Here is an 18,078-nt window from a genome sequence, read left to right on the forward strand (position 1 = left end):
GTGATTCCCAAGTAGCCTTTTTCTCAAAAAAGAAATTGTCCAAACTTTGAAGAAGTCCATCTGGCCTTATGAGCCAATAAACACCACGATTACCAATTAATTTACTTTTGGGATCGAATGCAGTGATAGTAGCCTCTGAACGATTCCAATAAGTATAAGCATGACATGACACAACTTGGTCAATGGAAACAGCCATGATGTGAACTTGTTGTGAAGGTAATACAAAGGTTCCCACTTTACAATCAAAGTACACATACTTTGCATTCACAGGAATTAAACTTTTGAAGGTAATGTTAACTCTAGAGTCATCATTCGTTGTTTGGGTGTATTGATGATTGGCATAAGTTGAAACATTAAAGAGAACAAATACAAGGGCAAAGAAAAAGGCAACATAGGTTGACATTTTGAAGTTTGGTATATTTGATTCAGACATGTACACGAACATATTTATAATTTAAATATACGTGAGCGTTATACTATGTAAATTACGTTCGTGGATTAATATTTATTATTATTTTTAAAATAAGGAAATAATAACAATAATTTTTAAAAAAGTAATGTTTTAATTTCATTAAAAGTATCCATATGTATGTATTTTGACTAGAATTATATAAATTAATAAGGTATTCATTAATTTAAATAAGGTATTTTGATAAAAAATAATAATTAGCATTTTGACTAGAGTTATATTAATTTTTGAATAAATTACACTCCCCTCCCCTAAGAAAAGTTTGAATTACACTCTTCTCACCTCTTATGTTAAAATATAGAGTAAATTACACTTCCCTCTTCTAAAATAAGCTTGAATTACACTCCCCTCCCATGAAAAGTAAAATTTAGAATAAATTACACTTCCATCCCCTCGAAGATGCTTGAATTACACTCACCTCCCCTCTTATGTTAAAATATACACTGCCCTCCCCTCTTATTCAAAACATATTAGAAAACATTTCATTCTCCTCCCTTAAGAAAAGCTTGAATTACATTCTCATCCCCTCTTATGTTAAAATCTACACTTTACTCCCTCAATAATTTTTTTTTATTTCTAATAATTTTGCAACAAAAAAATAAAAATCTAACACACATTGAAAAAAAATAGTTTTGCGGGTCTATTTTAATATAACCAAAATTTGAATACATATTTTTCGCTATTTTTTATTCACAATTTCATTAGTATATAGTTTTAAACCCTATCGAAAAATATGAAACAATCCAAAATAAAATTAAAATATGTGAAAAATTACTAAAGATAATAAAATATGGTTGTTTAAAAGTTAATTTTATACTCTAAATTATAAAATTAAGAGCAAAATATTTAAATTTAATTATCATTGACATTTAAATTATAAAAATGAATTTATTCTTCTTAAATGATGGTTCTAAATTAATATATATCATAAAAATATTTATTTATGTTAAAATAGATTAAAGTGTAGTGCATATTTAATTATTAAGGGAGGGTCCCCGTGAGCTTAGCTCAGTTGATAAGGACAATGCATAATATATGCAAGGTCCGGGGTTCGAACCCCGGACACTACAAAAAAAAAAATTAAGGGAGGGAGTTGTAATTCAAGCATGGGAGGGGAGTATAAATTTAACTTTTCAAGGAAGGTGAGTGTATGGGTGTAATTCAAGCTTCTGAGGGGAGTGTAATTTACACTAAAATTTATACTCCCTTCCTCTATTTACACATAAATAAATACTTTTATGATTTTTTTTTAAAAGATAAACATTTTTATGATATATACTAATTTTGAACCACCATTTTTAAAAAATAAATTTATTTCTTTTACTCCCCTCCTCTATTTTCACATAAATAAATATTTTTGTGATTTTTTTTTGAAAAGATAAATATTTTTATGATATATCCTAATTTTGAACCACCATTTAAGAAAAATAAATTTATTTTTTTATGATTTAAATGTCAATGATAATTAAGTTTAAATATTTTGTTATTAATTTTATAATTTAGAATATAAAATTCACTTTAAATAACCATATTTTATCGACTTTGGTAATTTTTCACATATTTTAATTTCATTTTTGTTGTTTCATATTTTATAATAGGATTTAAAACAATATGTTAATGAAAGTGTGAATAAAAAATAGACAAATATGTATTCAAACTTTGATTATATTAAAATGGATTCACTATACTATTTTTCTTCGAAGCATGTTAATTTTTTTTTGTTAGATTATTAGAAATAAAATAAAAATTATTAATGGAGTAAAGTGTATATTCTAAGATAAGTGGGGAGGGGACTGTATTTCAAACATCCCTTAGGTGATGGAAGTGAAATGTTTTCTAATATGTTTTGAATAAGAGGATAGTGAAATGTATATTTTGACATAAGAGGGGACGAGAGTGTAATTCAAGCATCTTTCAGGCAAGGGGAGTGTAATTTACTCTTAATTTTTTCTATTATTGAAATCGTATGGGTAAAAAAGGATCATCCCGATTATCTTTCAAATTGCATTTTTCCCATTCAATTTTGCTCATTCGCACCTCAAACTTCCTAAAATAACTTCAACGTGAGTTAACTCACATTTGGCAGCACCAACGTGAGTTAAGTCACGTTGGGCCAACTAAAGTAAACTCACGTTGGCTCAACTTGAGTTAACTTGGATTGGTTTTAGGTAAGCTAACAAACCATCAATTCTTGATAGAGATGTTGTTTATTTTAGCCCCTAAACGTGCTTTTTGTAGAATATGTTATGTTCATTTATTCATTCACAATATTTTATTTTCATTTTTTAAAAAACATTCACTACATTTTTTAAAAACATTCATTTACTAAATTTCTAAAAAGCATGATCCAAAATAAATCATAACTTAAAAATACACAACTACGCAACAAAATTTATTTAAATTTATTTAGTTTTAAAAACATTGCCCGATTGATTGAATAAATGGATGAAAAATGGATTGAATGAATGAAAATGAATGAGACTAGCAAATTTTTAGATTAAGTATATAACACTTCGAAGGCAACATTTTCGGCAAACTTTCATGAATTTAATTTAAATCCAAGATGATTATGATACAACATCCTTAGGAAGAATGTAATGTAATGTAACAGAACGCTTTGTTTATTGCCTGATTTGAATGGAGATAAAATTAAAAGTAAATAAATTTTGCGTAGTTATGTACTTTTAAGTTATGATTTATTTTCCCTTAAAAAAAGTTATGATTTATTTTGGATCATGCTTTTTAAAAATTTAGCAAATGAATGTTTTTAAAAAATGTAGCGAATGTTTTATAAAAAAAATGAACATAAGGTGTTGTGAATGAATAAATGAACATAACATATTCTACAAAATGCAGGTTTGGAGACTTAAAAAAAAAAACAGCATCTCTGTCAAGAATTGATGGTTTGTTACCTTACTGTTAGCTGGTAATTTCTCCAGCCTCATTTAATGTGGTCAGCATTAGTTGACTTTTATCTTTGCAGGAATCGAAGTCTTTTTTCAACTTAAGGAGTTTCGACGAAATGTTGGACTTGGAGCGAAAGGGTCTAAAAGCCTTAAGGTTCGACAAGAAATGAGTCATGGATGCTAAATCGTCAAAGTCAAGCAACTTCCGTTGAAGCGAGAAGATTCCAATTTCAAAGAGAAGCGGTTTCCTCAATGGATAACGTGGGAGACAAGCGGTTGTCTACATGGAAGATGTGTTGATCGTGGGATTATACTTTTTCCAGTTATTTTTCTATGTATAAATAGTAGTTTTCCATAGGGAAAATGGGTCGCAAATCACCTATACAGAATTCTAAAACACTGGATGTACCGGCGCGAGAGAAAAGAGTCATGAAGAATGTATGTAAAGGATTTGTCGAACCACCTTTATTCTTAATGCATTGTACTTTATCTTTCCTTTAAGTTTCTGCAATTTTAAACTTAATGCATTTACTTTGCTTTTAAAAGCCATTTTTCTGTCGAAAGACGCCATACGGTCTCGTCCTGTTCCTAAAGCAACCTATGAACTCGATAAACGCTTGGAAAAAAAATGCACAACATGTTCTAGGATTTCTGGTTTGATCCTGCTTGTAATAACCAAAACCAGCCCTCGTAGTTTACCAAAAACACCGGTAAACAAATTGGCACGCCCAGTGGGACCCTGTTTGTGCATCATTTTTAAAAGACTTTTTTCAAAACCTTTGGAAGAAATTTCCATTATGCTTTTTTCAAACAAAAAGCCCTTTGGACGAAATTGCCATAATCTTCCAAAACCTTTTCAAAACTTGTTTTCTAAAAATCTTTCTGGTGAAAACAATTTTCTGAAGATTAGCAACTATTTTCAGTAAACTTTTTCTAAGGAAAAATTCGCATTTTGTGCATGCATTTAAGAAGTGGTAAAGCTCTGAAGACAATGACTAAATCCGCCAATATTGGTGCTTCTATGTCATCACAATCATCACAATCCTCTTCACAAGCACAATTTACACTGGCATGCGCCCCTTCAGTGGGTGCTAGTGTATCAACAGCCGTGGGGGCAACCATGGTCATGCCGGTTTCGACGGAAATGGGAGTAACCGCTTCCATAACCGCTCCGACTATAACCGCTCCAATGACACAACCAGAAATGGGGACCTTTGTGCCACCATTTACTGCTAGTTTACCCGTGTCTACAAGTGTTCCTACTTCCCCTAACCCTCAAGTTAGGGTTAAATTTAATGATAGGGTCATAAATAGGAAGAACGTTTTTAAGGACCAACCATACGGTATGCCAACTTCAATGATGGCAAATTTGCATAACAACTTGACATTTATAGAAAATGCAAATCCATTTACACCGTTTAATACACATAGTCCTTCAAGTTCTAACGGTTTTGGAAGAAATGCTCGACCAACCTTAACTACAGAATCTATGATGTTGTTTAGGCAACAAATGGATGAGAGCAATCATGAGATGGTTAAATTGTTTACACAACAAATTGGTACAGTGTTTAATCCTTTGATTCAAAATACGAATCAGGGTTACCAAATATTAGCCACTCAAATGAAGAGAATAGCAGATTTCTTCGCCCCTCTATAAACTGTCTATCAACAGATCCCTCAGATCCAAAATACCCCTCAAATCCAAAATACTCAACCTGTGTAAATTGTCGAACCTACGGTTCGAAGACAACAACCTGTGCTCAACATCAACCAGTCGAACCAATGGCACAAGCGCAGTTAGAGGTAATTTTGGTGGATAGAAATCATGATACAGACGAAGTTGTTAGAAATGTCCAACAACAAAATATTGGAGCACATAATAACATAACCAATTTGGTTGAAAATATCATGGCTCAGAATGGCTTAAACGTGGGTTTACATATGACAAACTTTGTATCTCCTTTATCAGAATATGTTCTACAAACTGAACTTCCTAGGGGTTATAAAATTCCTAAGTTCAAACTGTTTTCTGGTAATACCAGTGAATCCACTGTCGAACATATAACATGTTATTTAACGGAGGCTAGAGATATTGCAAACAATGAGAATTCAAGATTAAAATTCTTTCCAAATTCTATAACAGAGAATGCCTTTACGTGGTTCACCACACTTGCACCGCATTCCATTCAACATTGGACTTAATTAGAGAGACTATTTCATGATCAATTTTACATGGGCCAATCTAAAATAAGTCTAAAGGAATTAGCAAGCGTTAGGAGACAAACAACCGAGTCTGTTGATGATTATTTGAACAGGTTTAGATTGTTAAAGGCAAAGTGTTTTACTCAAGTGCCTGAGCATGAGTTAGTCGAAATGACCGCTGATGGCCTAGATTATTCCATCAGGAAGAAATTAGACACTCAATACTTGAGATATATGGCCCAATTGGTCGATAGAGTTCGACAGGTCGAAAGACTGAAGGCTGAAAAAGCTAGAACTCATAAGTTTAGAAGAGAAAAAGTTGCTTATGTTGACACAAATGAAAGCGACCAAGAATTTGACATAGCTTATGAAGATGGAGAGGTTAACTTTGCTGAATTGAAACCTGGGCCTCCTTATACATGCAAAGAGTTGAGGCCATCCGATGGAAGAAATCCTGTCGAAACACAAAATGATAAATACACTCCCAAGACTTACACGTTGGATGTAACCAAATGCGATGAGATTTTTTTTTATCTCTTAGTTGTTGATGGTCAAATGGCGGTACTTAATGGTTTAGAAATCCCACCACTAGAGCAACGTAAAAAGAGATGGTTTTGTAAATATCATAATTTTTTGGGACATAAGACTTCACAGTGTGTACTTTTCAGGGACTTAGTGCAAAGAGCTCTGAATGAAAGGCCACTGTGGAAAGTCATTGCAGACACTGTGGAAAAGCTATATGTCAAAGCAAAAAATGATGTTGTTGAATGTCAGATGGTGGAAGTTTTTGGAAGCCCCAAAGATGCTGACGAAATCATTTCAGAACCTCAGTTTGATGAGAAGGCAAAAACAACTTATCCCATGGCTGAAGAGGAGATGATTGATTTTCTCAATCGTTGCAGATTGAAGAATTCTAAGGTAATGTTATGCCCCAGATGTAGTTCAGTATTTGACAAAGAGGCTACCAAAAGCCTTGAAAATTTTATTCCAGAATCCAAGAAAAGAGGAAAATGGTCTGCTGATCATATACCAAAGTTCTCTTCCACAAAGAGTTATATCCCTTTCATCAATAACTTTTCGACCACTAATTATGTTAGTAAAAATGGTCAAGGGAAAACTTTTGTGCCCTATGCTAAAGCACCTGTATAGAAATGGGTTCAGTCGACCCATAAAAATGTTCAATTTGGAAGAACAATATGGTGAAAGGCAGTACTAGTAACATTGTTACTAAAAATGTCACCACTGATGCTGAAAATTCAGACGAGTCAAAGAAATACGCTGTAACACCCATACCAGACGTATCTAGAAAGTCTGGCACGTGCGTTAATATTAGTACTGGATACATTAAAATATACAACATAAAATTTCTACGAATGAATAATAATTACATCAAGTCACGTTCGTATAAATCATAATACATTACAACTCATACATACTTAAAAAACATCCTTGATGTCCATATCGTCCTGCAGCTATACGAACGAACCCTTGAAGTAATATCCATCCGGCTCCGATCATGCATAAACATCCTGCTTATCTGAAACAAATAAGGATTGGGATGAGACATAATGTCTCAGTGAGCTCCCCTAAAATCCTAGGCTATAGGCAACCTCAAGGGGAAACCTACGGTCACCACGTGTCTACATTACAACCTGACGGTTGATTATACGTGTGTGGGGACTTACTTACTTAGACGGTAGTGCATACTAAAGCCGTCATAGTCTTATCTCACTTGTTATAGGCTTCACTTCCTATACGTGTCATGGCGGTCAAAAGGGAACCTAGAACCGCATTGCCAAGAATACGATCTACGTATCAAGGCCTAAACATATCATATCATGGCACGATTCTAAACCGGACGATTAGGGGAAACCTAATATCGTCATCGGTATCATATTATTTACTTGCTCTAATCCATGCCTTGTACTTGTCATGTAGCATCTAATGCTCTTACTCTTAAACATAAACTTGCATGGATTCACTTCTTGCATAAACATGAACATAACATAATCATAATCATAACATACATAAACGTATCTAAGTTCATTCATTGGTTAGCGTTGAACAAACAATTATTATCTTGATTCATTTTACGGATAGTCCCGAGTGGAGTAACCCCGAGATCAATCCCATACATGACCGATGTACGTACATCGGACTCCCTCGGTGTCGTGCGGGTCCCTTGCGGCTTGAACCGTTCCCCTTAGGTCGAGAACCTCCCGTATCCCCCTGGCGTGGATAACAAGAGACACAAACACCTACGTCTTTCTTACTCGGTGACATGCGGGTCCCTTACGGCTTGAATCGTTCTCATCATGAGAACCCCTTGTATCCCCCTAATGTGGATAACAAGAGACATGCCACCTACACTTATTTATCATGGTCTTGTCGTGCATATAAGTTAAACTTAATCATACATACATGTTTACCTCGGAACCTTAATCGATCCGATTAGCGGTAAATTCATACTTGTTCATACTTGTACTTACTTATTCTTGGTGGAGGGATTAAAGATCCTATCCACAGCTTAACATACTTGCTAAAACATTCTTAATCTTGTGCGAAGTTAACAAGCTACGCATTTAACCATCTAGAGTTCTTACTAACATGCTAGTTCTCGACTACTATGTCGAGGCTCTAGTTCTTTCCCTTGCTTATGAATAATTTGCTACCCCATTCATGAATCAAACACTTCTCTCATATGTCGTGCTTTCCAATATAAATAAATACTTGTTCTTCGTTCGATACAACGTTTAAAAACCTATGCCTTGGAGTCTTGTTTTGTAAGGTTTATACATATAAAAGCATACATGAATGAAAGCCGAACCGGAACAGGGCATCTAGGCAAGACGAGCAAAACAGGGCAGCAGCCATGCTTTACTCGCCGTTGCGAGTTGGACAGCTCGCCACTGCGAGCAACACTTCACTCGCCATTGCGAGCAACACTCAAGGATGACCATTTTGCTTGCCATGGCGAGTAATAGCTCGCCGTGGCGAGTTGTGACAGTCCAGCACCTGCACAAAACATGTTTTTGACCCAAAATCCACAAAACAAGGTTTCCCAAGGCATATCATGACTCCATGGATCAAAATAAACTTGCAAAGTAGTCTTGGAACAAGTATTCACATATATTGGGAGCATGACATAAAAAGGGGTTACTAGACATTTACTTAAAACCCTAGAATTGTCATATGTTTCATATTATTTAACAAGGCTTAACATAATCCCAAAAGGGTGGAAGAACTAACTATGGAACTCACCTTAACATAATCTTGCAAAGTCATCAAGCTCCAAGCTCAAGCCAACAAACCCTAATTCTTGTTTCCAACTTTGAATCTTTTCTTCTTTGATTCTTAACCTTCAAGAAACCATACCATACCCAAATTCATGCTTCAATCATCACTTTCACCAAAACCCTAATTCTTTGTCTTGATTCCAAGCTTGATCTCAAGCTTCCATTCAAATCCATGGTTAAACCTTGCTTGTTAAGTGGTTAACATCCATAATGATCCACAAAGCATCAAACATAATCATCACCTCACAAAGGAATACTAGCTTCTTGATCACAAAGCCAAAGAGGAGTTGAGTAGAAAGTAGAGACAACAACAAACCCAAGCTTCTAGTGACAAAAGATCTTGAAGGAGCCTCACATGACATGATTCTTTGGTGGAAGAAACTTGAGAAAGATTGGAGAAAGGAAGGGAGAAAGATGCGTGAGGGAGAAGAGAGGAAGGAGAGAAAAATTCTTCTCAACCACTTGGAGAGAGAGAGAATAAAGGTTATGAGATGTTTTCTTGGCCAAAATCAATTAAATATCCCTTTTGTGCGAAATTACAAATATGCCCCTGCCTCAAGCATGTGTAATTCGTCTATAATACTTTTCCCGTAAAAAGCTGACACGTCATAAAATATTTTCCATTAACTTACTTTCCATGAATTAAATTCATCTGACACGGTCGACGGGTAATATACCGATACTGTCAAGCGGTATATTACATTCTACCCCCCTTAAAAAAATTTCGTCCTCGAAATTTAGGGATCGATTATCAAACATCATGACAAAAACTCACAATTTATAGTCTGAGTCATACATTTCTATTCACTCTTCCTCAAGAAATTCATCGTTGCTTGTGATTCATCTTGTTTCTTGATTCACATACATAAGCATATAGCTTTCTTGAACTTAATACCACTTAAATCTTGAAATTATCATAGTACATCATGATTTAGAACATTCCTGCTCCACATAGACTTATCTTTTCAGACTCGTATCTTACCCGTTTAACATAAATCATTTATTAAGGTAACTTATCATAAACATGAACACTCAGGATTTGCCTTTTAACTGGAATCCTACCGGAAACCAGGTTTGCCCTGCAGTGCTTACTTACAACCTTAAAATATCTTTTCATGCATACGTAGCTTTTCTTACCGCACTATGCTACTTACGTCTCTTATCGAGTCTTAAGGAACCTTCTTATCTCCTGTAACCTTTTTGCACCCGCAATAATAGGTAAACTCACATAACTTGACATAGAGGAGTGGAATCAATTTTGCTACATCATTTGACAATCCATTAACTAACATTGTGGCTCACATGTTCCCGAAACTTTCTAACAAGTTTACTTGCGCTTACATCATACTTTCTTAACACCTTTCCGTGTATCCCGTAGGATATTGACTTTCTTCAACATTGTTATTTCCACCACACACACATACTCTCGAGTACCACTCCTTGTTAAATGATAACGATACGTGTTCTAGAATCTTACTTAATGAAATTTCTTAAATATTAGTATACGGGTTCTTGGAACGAATAGATACTCGGCTAAAAAGAATTATCGTTTCAAAACTGAGTCAGTGATGGTACTACATAATCACAAGACGAGTCTTTATATTTTGAAAAAGGTTTCACAGCTCGTCTTATGTGAACTTACTTACTCTGAACATACTTCCTCAGTTTTGCCAATGAAAGTTTCATGTTTAAAATAAACATCGGTTCCAAGTTCCATATACCAATCTTACTTTAAAAATTTTAAAATCATGACTTGACATGTCTTAACAAATATCGTTTTCACTCAACAAGTATGGCATACATGAGTAAGAATCTCTTTTACACATCACTCAAGAGTTGCTTCTCTCTCATGATAACATGCTTAACTTTGAAGATAGGTTCTTCCCTTTTTATCCGAGATACAAACTCGCAATACCGCTTACATATCGGTAGGAAATCCTTGGACCTCTTCTTTAGAACACTAATCTTGATTCTCCACATCATCTCGTTCGGTTATCGCTTGAGCGTTAATACCTTTTCCGAAAACCGGTCATCATTCTAATGCTTTGATTCTCTACTAGAGTCATGAAATGTAACCTTCTGAACCTTACATATTTCCATACTTCATGATTATCGTTAACTTCCATGGCGCTACTCTGATTCCCACCGGTTGGCTTAAACCATTACTCTAATCCGTTAAAGCAGTTGAGACTTCAATTCATGCTTATCACTTGAATACTTACTACTCGAACTATTCTCAAGATTTCCCATGTTGCAACCAACATCATAACCTTACATTTGTCTTACAGATTCAAACTCATGATAAATTATCTTATGCTCATAATACTTGACTTTGGGGGTAAACGTTATGTTCTTGCTGGTTGCATTTACCTGTGGAGGTATACAAAACATACTTGAACTTGGTTCCGGTCAAACTCAATTTTCCATGACAATCTCGTCTTGTACTTGAACATATCCTTCTTAAACATTTAACCTTGTACCTTCGCATTCTCGTATACTACATTTTGCCTAATAATACCATTGCTTGCTCGTTAGTTTTTCATTTAAAGAAAACTTCGTAAACTAGCGCACGGGTCATTGACGTTGATAATTTTCTACTTTATATATAAATATTGAGTTTAGGCCCCGGCCGTTGCTCTAAAATCATAGGACGAGTTGATAACACCTATGTGTCATCAAATCTAGACTCTAATGAGTCTAGCTCGCCCTACGAGTGTCGTAGCAAACCGGTTCCTAGAAAAATCTCGTGAGTTTTTCAAAATGTCAACTTCAATCACCCATACGCGTAAATCTTTCTAAATTATTTAAACTTTAAGATTCAACATCATAATGAGCCTTAGCAAGTTAATCAAGCAAAACATAGATTCGAGAAATACGTCTTAATTCCACATAATCCGTGAACCGTGAGATTTCTCATAACTTGCACCATTTTAAACTTCTTACTTCATACCTCATGCATAAACTTCTACGACTTTCCTTCTAAACGCCGGAACTTCTATACTCTTGATCTTGGCTCTTTCTTGACTCTTAGCACATTAACTTCCAAAGCTACCCTAAACCGTATCGACTTCGTTGATGGTTGTCCATGTCTTTTCCTTGAAAATCTTAGGATATGGTATGCATTTGTTACTTGATATCATACAATATTTTCGTTGCATAAAAGTTTATTGTGAAGACATCTCCCCAATAGTCGTTGCAATCCATAGGAACGAACTATTAGATTTCATAAAAACGGAAAGTTTCGTCCCATGCTTGCTATTGGTGAGCTTCTCCAACTCTATTTTTCAGAAAACATTCTTTGTATGAAACTTTTATTCTTAAGTACCCAATGCACATCATTCATTCCTATCATAGTGAAATATTTTATAACATAGGCATGGCAACATCAACCTTTTCGATACAATTCTTGGCACGTCGGAAATCAATGTCTTACTCCTGATAACATAAAACTTTCTCTTGAATCCTTAACTTCATTCTCATATTGCTATCCTGAGAGCCCACTGACTCCGTCAACATACGCCGACCTCTTACTACCTTGTAGCCTTGTTCAGACATTCTAGAATATCCTAAATCCGTTCCAACAACATTTCTTACCGAAACTTTTGATCATGGTTAGATACATATAACCAACTTCTTCACTTACGGGTATAACTAACATCATACCCGACATTGTCAGAACATCCCTTCTTATCATGTCTTACATTTCCGGAGGATTCACACTTCTACTTGATTAGTTCACCGGCCACCTTTTGGCACGGTCAAACTTCTTCATCACATGCTTCGTTCCTCCTGGGTCCTATTCAGCTCTCAGGCATCCATTCTAATCATCGAATGTTAAATTGAGTTGATCAGGCTCAACTAACAACAACAACTAGAACATTTACCCGGAACCCAATGGTCCCACTACCTTAGTTGTAATTTAATGACCCAAGGCACGGTCTGAATCGACCAGCTCTGATACCAATTGTAACATCCCAGACTGCTTACAGGATTGCCGACTAACCCCACAAACCAACACGAGTCTTCTCAGCATGCTTTGTCCTCACTCACATGCTTACCGGGAAACTTCCCGGTAGGTCACCCATCCTAGTACTACTCCAAGCCAAGCACGCTTAACTGTGGAGTTCCTATGGATTGAGCTCCCGAAAAGAAGATGCATCTTGTTGATATGGGTAGTACCTAACAATTCTTATAAGCCTTCCTTCAACCATGTAGTCCCATACCTACACGGTCTCCGGATCCCTCTCATTCCGATGTGTTTCGGTTCCTACTATTGTCGTGGGGGTCCCTTGCGGCTTAAACCGTTCCCCTTAGGTCGGGAACCTTTCGTATCCACCTAGCGGGATATCGAAAGCCACGACGTGGGTGTTACAGTTACAGTCAACAAGAAGGCATTGATTATACTGAAACATTTGCTCAAGTTGCAAGATTGGAAGCAATCAGGTTACTTCTATCCTATGCAGTAAATCATGGCATAATATTATATCAAATGGATGTCAAGAGTGCATTTCTTAATGGAGTCATTGAAGAAGAAGTGTTTGTCAAGCAACCACCTGGTTTTGAGGATCTTAAGCATCCTGACCATGTTTACAAACTTACGAAATCACTATATGGCTTGAAACAAGCTCCTAGAGCTTGGTATGATAGACTAAGTAATTTCTTGATCAAAAATGATTTTAAAAGAGGCCAAGTTAACACAACACTCTTCAAAAGGACTCTTGAGAAATACATTCTTGTTGTGCAGATATATGTTGATGATATAATATTTGGTTATACTAATGCATCTCTTTGGAAGGAATTTTCTAAGTTAACGCAGGATTAATTTGAAATGAGCATGATGGGAGAGCTGAAGTTCTTCCTTGGAATTCAAATCACTCAAAGCAAAGATGGAGTATATGTTCATCAAACAAAATATACTAAGGAGCTTCTGAATAAGTTCAAGCTAGAAGATTGTAAAGTGATGAACACTCCAATGCATCCAACCTGCACCTTAAGCAAAGAAGATACTGGATCATCAGTAGACCAGAACCTGTATAGAGGTATGATTGGTTCTATGTTATACCTCACTGCATCTAGGCCAGATATTCTGTTCAGTGTATGCTTGTGTGTTAGATTCCAATCAGATCCTAGAGAATCTCATTTAACTGATGTTAAGAGAATCTTCGAGTATTTGAAAGGAACAACTAATCTTGGACTCCTTTACAGGAAATCCTTAGATTATCAGTTGGTTGGATTTTGTGATGCTGACTATGCTGGTGATAGGATTGAAAGAAAGTCAACCAGTGGAAATTGTCAATTTCTGGGTGATAATCTTATATCCTGGGCTAGCAAAAGACAAGCAACTATTGTTATGTCTACAACAAAAGCAGAATACATCTCAGCTGCAAGTTGTTGTACACAACTACTTTGGATGAAACATCAGTTGGAAGATTATCAGATTAATTCTAACAATATTCCCATTTATTGTGATAATACTGCTGCTATTTGTTTGTCAAAGAATCCAATTCTACATTCAAGAGCTAAGCACATTGAAATCAAACACCACTTTATCAGAGACTATGTTCAAAAAGGAATTTTAGATATACAATTCATTGATACTGAGCATCAATGGGCTGATATATTTACTAAGCCTTTAACTGTGGAAAGATTTGATTTTATAAAGAAAAATATGAACATGAACTTTTTGTCTGATTAAAATTTGCTTGCTCCTGAATAGGAATTTAGGTCATGAAATCAGTCCAGAAGCTATGGTCCATCAGAAGCTCTTTATTGAGGTTCTAAGGAAAATGTGCTTCTGAAGATGACGTCAGCATCTCAAGTGCAAAAGCTGGATTTTGTGCTTCTGAATAACAAAGTTAGTGGAAACGCTGGAAGTTACTTTTTGTGACACCTGGCCCACTAACTTGGCAGTTACTTTGAGAACTTCTGACGTGGCTTTTGTGTACGGTTGTATAACGTAAGAGGGCAATTATAACTTTAGCTTTGAATATACTATCATGCGCCCCCTATGTCATTAATGCTGTGTTTGTTTGTCCCCTTTTCTGAATTGCAATCGTTTTACTAAAAACACTTAGATAATTCACACACTACTCACTTCACAACAAACACTTTCTATTCTCAACCATTCTCTGTGAAAGCAAGCTTTCTCTCTGCAACTTAAAACGTAGAACCCTAAAAACTTCTTTATTATCAATGGCATCATCAAGTTCCATTCCAGAATCATCATCTAGCATGCAACAAGATATTCTAGAATCAACTGCGTTTGATGAACCGACCTACGAAATCAAAGGAAGGACTATGTCCTTAGAAGAATGGGAACTGAGGATTCAAACATAGAATCCAGTGGATTTTGAGTCCTTAGCATATCATGGGTGTGATATCAAAAGCTTGTACGAAGAACAAGGGCTGATGAGGTACTTTGATATGTTGAATGGACCAACATATAAAACTTTAGTAAGGCATTTCTGGGTAAGAGCCTCTGTGTATGATAGAGCTGCTGCTAAGGAGGAGGAAACAGAGAAAGTACTTATTGACCCAACTTTGGAAGGAAAGACAAGAGAGGAAATGGGGTTGGAACCATTCAAATGCGTGGAGATAAGATCAAGCATCATGGGGATTCCTGTGTTTATTTCAGAAGAGAACATTGCATTTGTTCTCAGAAGAGATGCATCTTGAAAATATGCAGGAATAGAGATATCTAATCCCAAGAATAGTCCTTGGAATGAGATTGTAAACCAATCCATCTTCAACTCCAAGAAGAAGGAAATTATGCTGATTTGAGCATGGAGAAGAAGATGCTCCTGAAGATCCAAAATGAGAATCTGCTACCAAAATGTGGTGGCAGTGATCAACCTTCATTGGGGCACAAGGTGTTCCTCCACTACTTCATTAAGAAGGGCAAATTCAATGTGCCCAAGTATATCTTCAAGCACATGATCAAGGAACTCAGGGAAAGTCAGCAGAACAGAAGGTGCTGGGTTCCCTATGGAACACTCATATCAGAGATCCTTCATCAAGGAGGGATTCTGAGTGCTCTCAGTGTTGTTAACTTTTTCACTGATACGCAGCTTGAAACTAAAACAGGGAAGGTAATCAATGGCAAGACTCTCAGGAACATGTCTCTGATTCCTAAAGATGCCTTCAAAAAGCTTAACACTGACATTAGTGAATCTAGAGCTAAGTCAAATCTGATGGAAGATTTTCCTCCCATATGCAAGAAGGACCCTCTTGAAGTTCACATGCACTTTATCACAGATCACTTCGAAACATATGGTAGAGCCATTAGACTTGAAGATGTCCCTGAAGAGATGTATGCTGATGCTCTGCCTATGGCCAGAAGCAAAAAGTCCAAGAGGAAGGAAACCTCCAAGGATGAATACTTGGAAGCTGAACAACCCTCCAAGAAGGCTAAGAAGGAAAAAACCTCTTATAAGCTAAAAATTGGTGGCTCTGGCTTGCCAACAATTGAAGAAGAGGTTCAGGACTTGAACACTGATGTGGTTTTGAACAAAAGAACTAGGAGTGGGAAAGCTGCTGTTTCAACTCAAGTTGCTCCTGATCAACCTCTAGTCTCTAAGAAGAAAAGGAAGACTGCAGTAAGAAAACTGAAAGAGTCTATGTATGTGGCTGAAGAGGAAGAAGGTATTGAAGCTGCTACTGGTTTGGTCACTAGGGAAATCAAGAGGAAGAAGGCTGAAGATGCTGCAACTCTAGCCAAGATAAGGGAACTTGCTAAGGGTATAGAAGTCCCTGCTTCAAGCTTAGCAAGAGAAGATGCTGGTGTTGTAGCACAGCAAGTGGTTCAAGCAACTGAAGATGCTGGTGAAGATGCTGGAACATGCTTATGGTTGTGAATGCTGGTGAAGGTGTCCATGAGGACAAAGCTGATGGGTCAGAAGCTGCTGCTCTAGAAGTTGATACAGGTATTCCTGAGTCTCCACACTCTCATACTATTATAGAAGTAGAATCAGACTCAACCCAATCATCATCCTCCCAATCCACCTCTTCATCATCATCTACTGATATAGATGATATACCCATAGGTCTAGTTTACCCATTAACTAAAAAGAGTCTTTCATCAAAAACCAAGACCTACAAAAGCCCTCTCAGAACATACCATTTGAGCCAATGATTCCTAGTGTAAATGAAAGGATAGGCAATATGTCTGAGATAAGAAACAAAGTATGTGAAAAATTACCCCTCAACCATCCCCTCCAACCACAGATAATTCAACCTCTTAACATGGTTCCTCCTGAGGTGAATGTTGAAACATCATCATCATCATCTCAACCATCCTCAACCAAACCAACCCAAGAAACATATGTGCTAGACAATTTGGTCAGTCACTACTAAGGTGAACTACCAGAAGTTAGGCCAATTACTGTGGAAGTTACTTTAGAAAGCCCCCTACACCAAGCACCTAACCAACAAATGACCACAACAACTAGCTCTGAACTTGTTTCTTCACCTGAACATGTTGTTCCTGAACATGCTGTTCCTGAACAACTTGCCTCTGAGCATAACATTTCACTCTCCATCCCTGAAACCGTCAGTGAACCTAATTTCATGATCACATCAGATGCTTTTGATGTTGAGATGGAGAAATCCTTCTCTACTATGGTTATACAGTCTGTTCCTGATAAACCTTCAACCAGCAACACTAAAACTCCAAACTCCACAAACAACCAACCTTCATCATCTCATCTAGCCATTGTACTTGCTGCTCCTACCAAACCTACAAAAATACCCTCACCACCAACCATCTTCCTAGATTATACTTTGTTAACAGATGTGTGTGAGAAGATTTTTCAGGAGTTGAACAAGCTCATTCAAGCTAGGAATGACTTGATTCACCAGGATAGCTATAAGAAGCAATGGTGCAGACTTAAGGAAAGAGTTGATTATATCATGTCTGCACTCCAAACAACCTGCTCTGATGCTCAAGATATAGCTCAACAGAAGCTTCAAGACTGGCTAAAGGGAGTAAATAGTAGTCTGCATGAAGTCAAGATCTTGAAAACCTGGGTGCATAATCCTCCAAGCTTAAAAGGAAGAGAAGTCACTGACTTCATCCCTTCTGGTGTGCATCCAAGGGAGCTAGACTTAACATTCTTGAACACAGTCAATCTCAGGACAGCTTCTCCTGATCTGGCTCTGATGCAAAGAAATGTTGTTTTAGAAAAGGAGAATAAGAGACTACAGAAGG

The 18,078-nt window shown here is 36.4% G+C and overlaps 2 pseudogenes; both read left to right on the forward strand.

Moving 5' to 3' along the window:
- The first annotated feature begins 4,882 nt into the window (after nucleotides 1–4,882).
- On the forward strand, nucleotides 4,883–6,726 carry LOC146905847 (uncharacterized; annotated as a pseudogene).
- An 8,339-nt stretch (nucleotides 6,727–15,065) lies between these two features.
- LOC146905848 (uncharacterized) lies at nucleotides 15,066–16,726 on the forward strand (annotated as a pseudogene).
- The last annotated feature ends 1,352 nt before the right edge of the window (nucleotides 16,727–18,078 follow it).

Source organism: Medicago sativa, chromosome 7 (genome assembly GCF_051527215.1).
Source record: "Medicago sativa cultivar Bolivia chromosome 7, Bolivia_mono, whole genome shotgun sequence".
NCBI classification, from domain to species: Eukaryota; Viridiplantae; Streptophyta; class Magnoliopsida; order Fabales; family Fabaceae; genus Medicago; species Medicago sativa.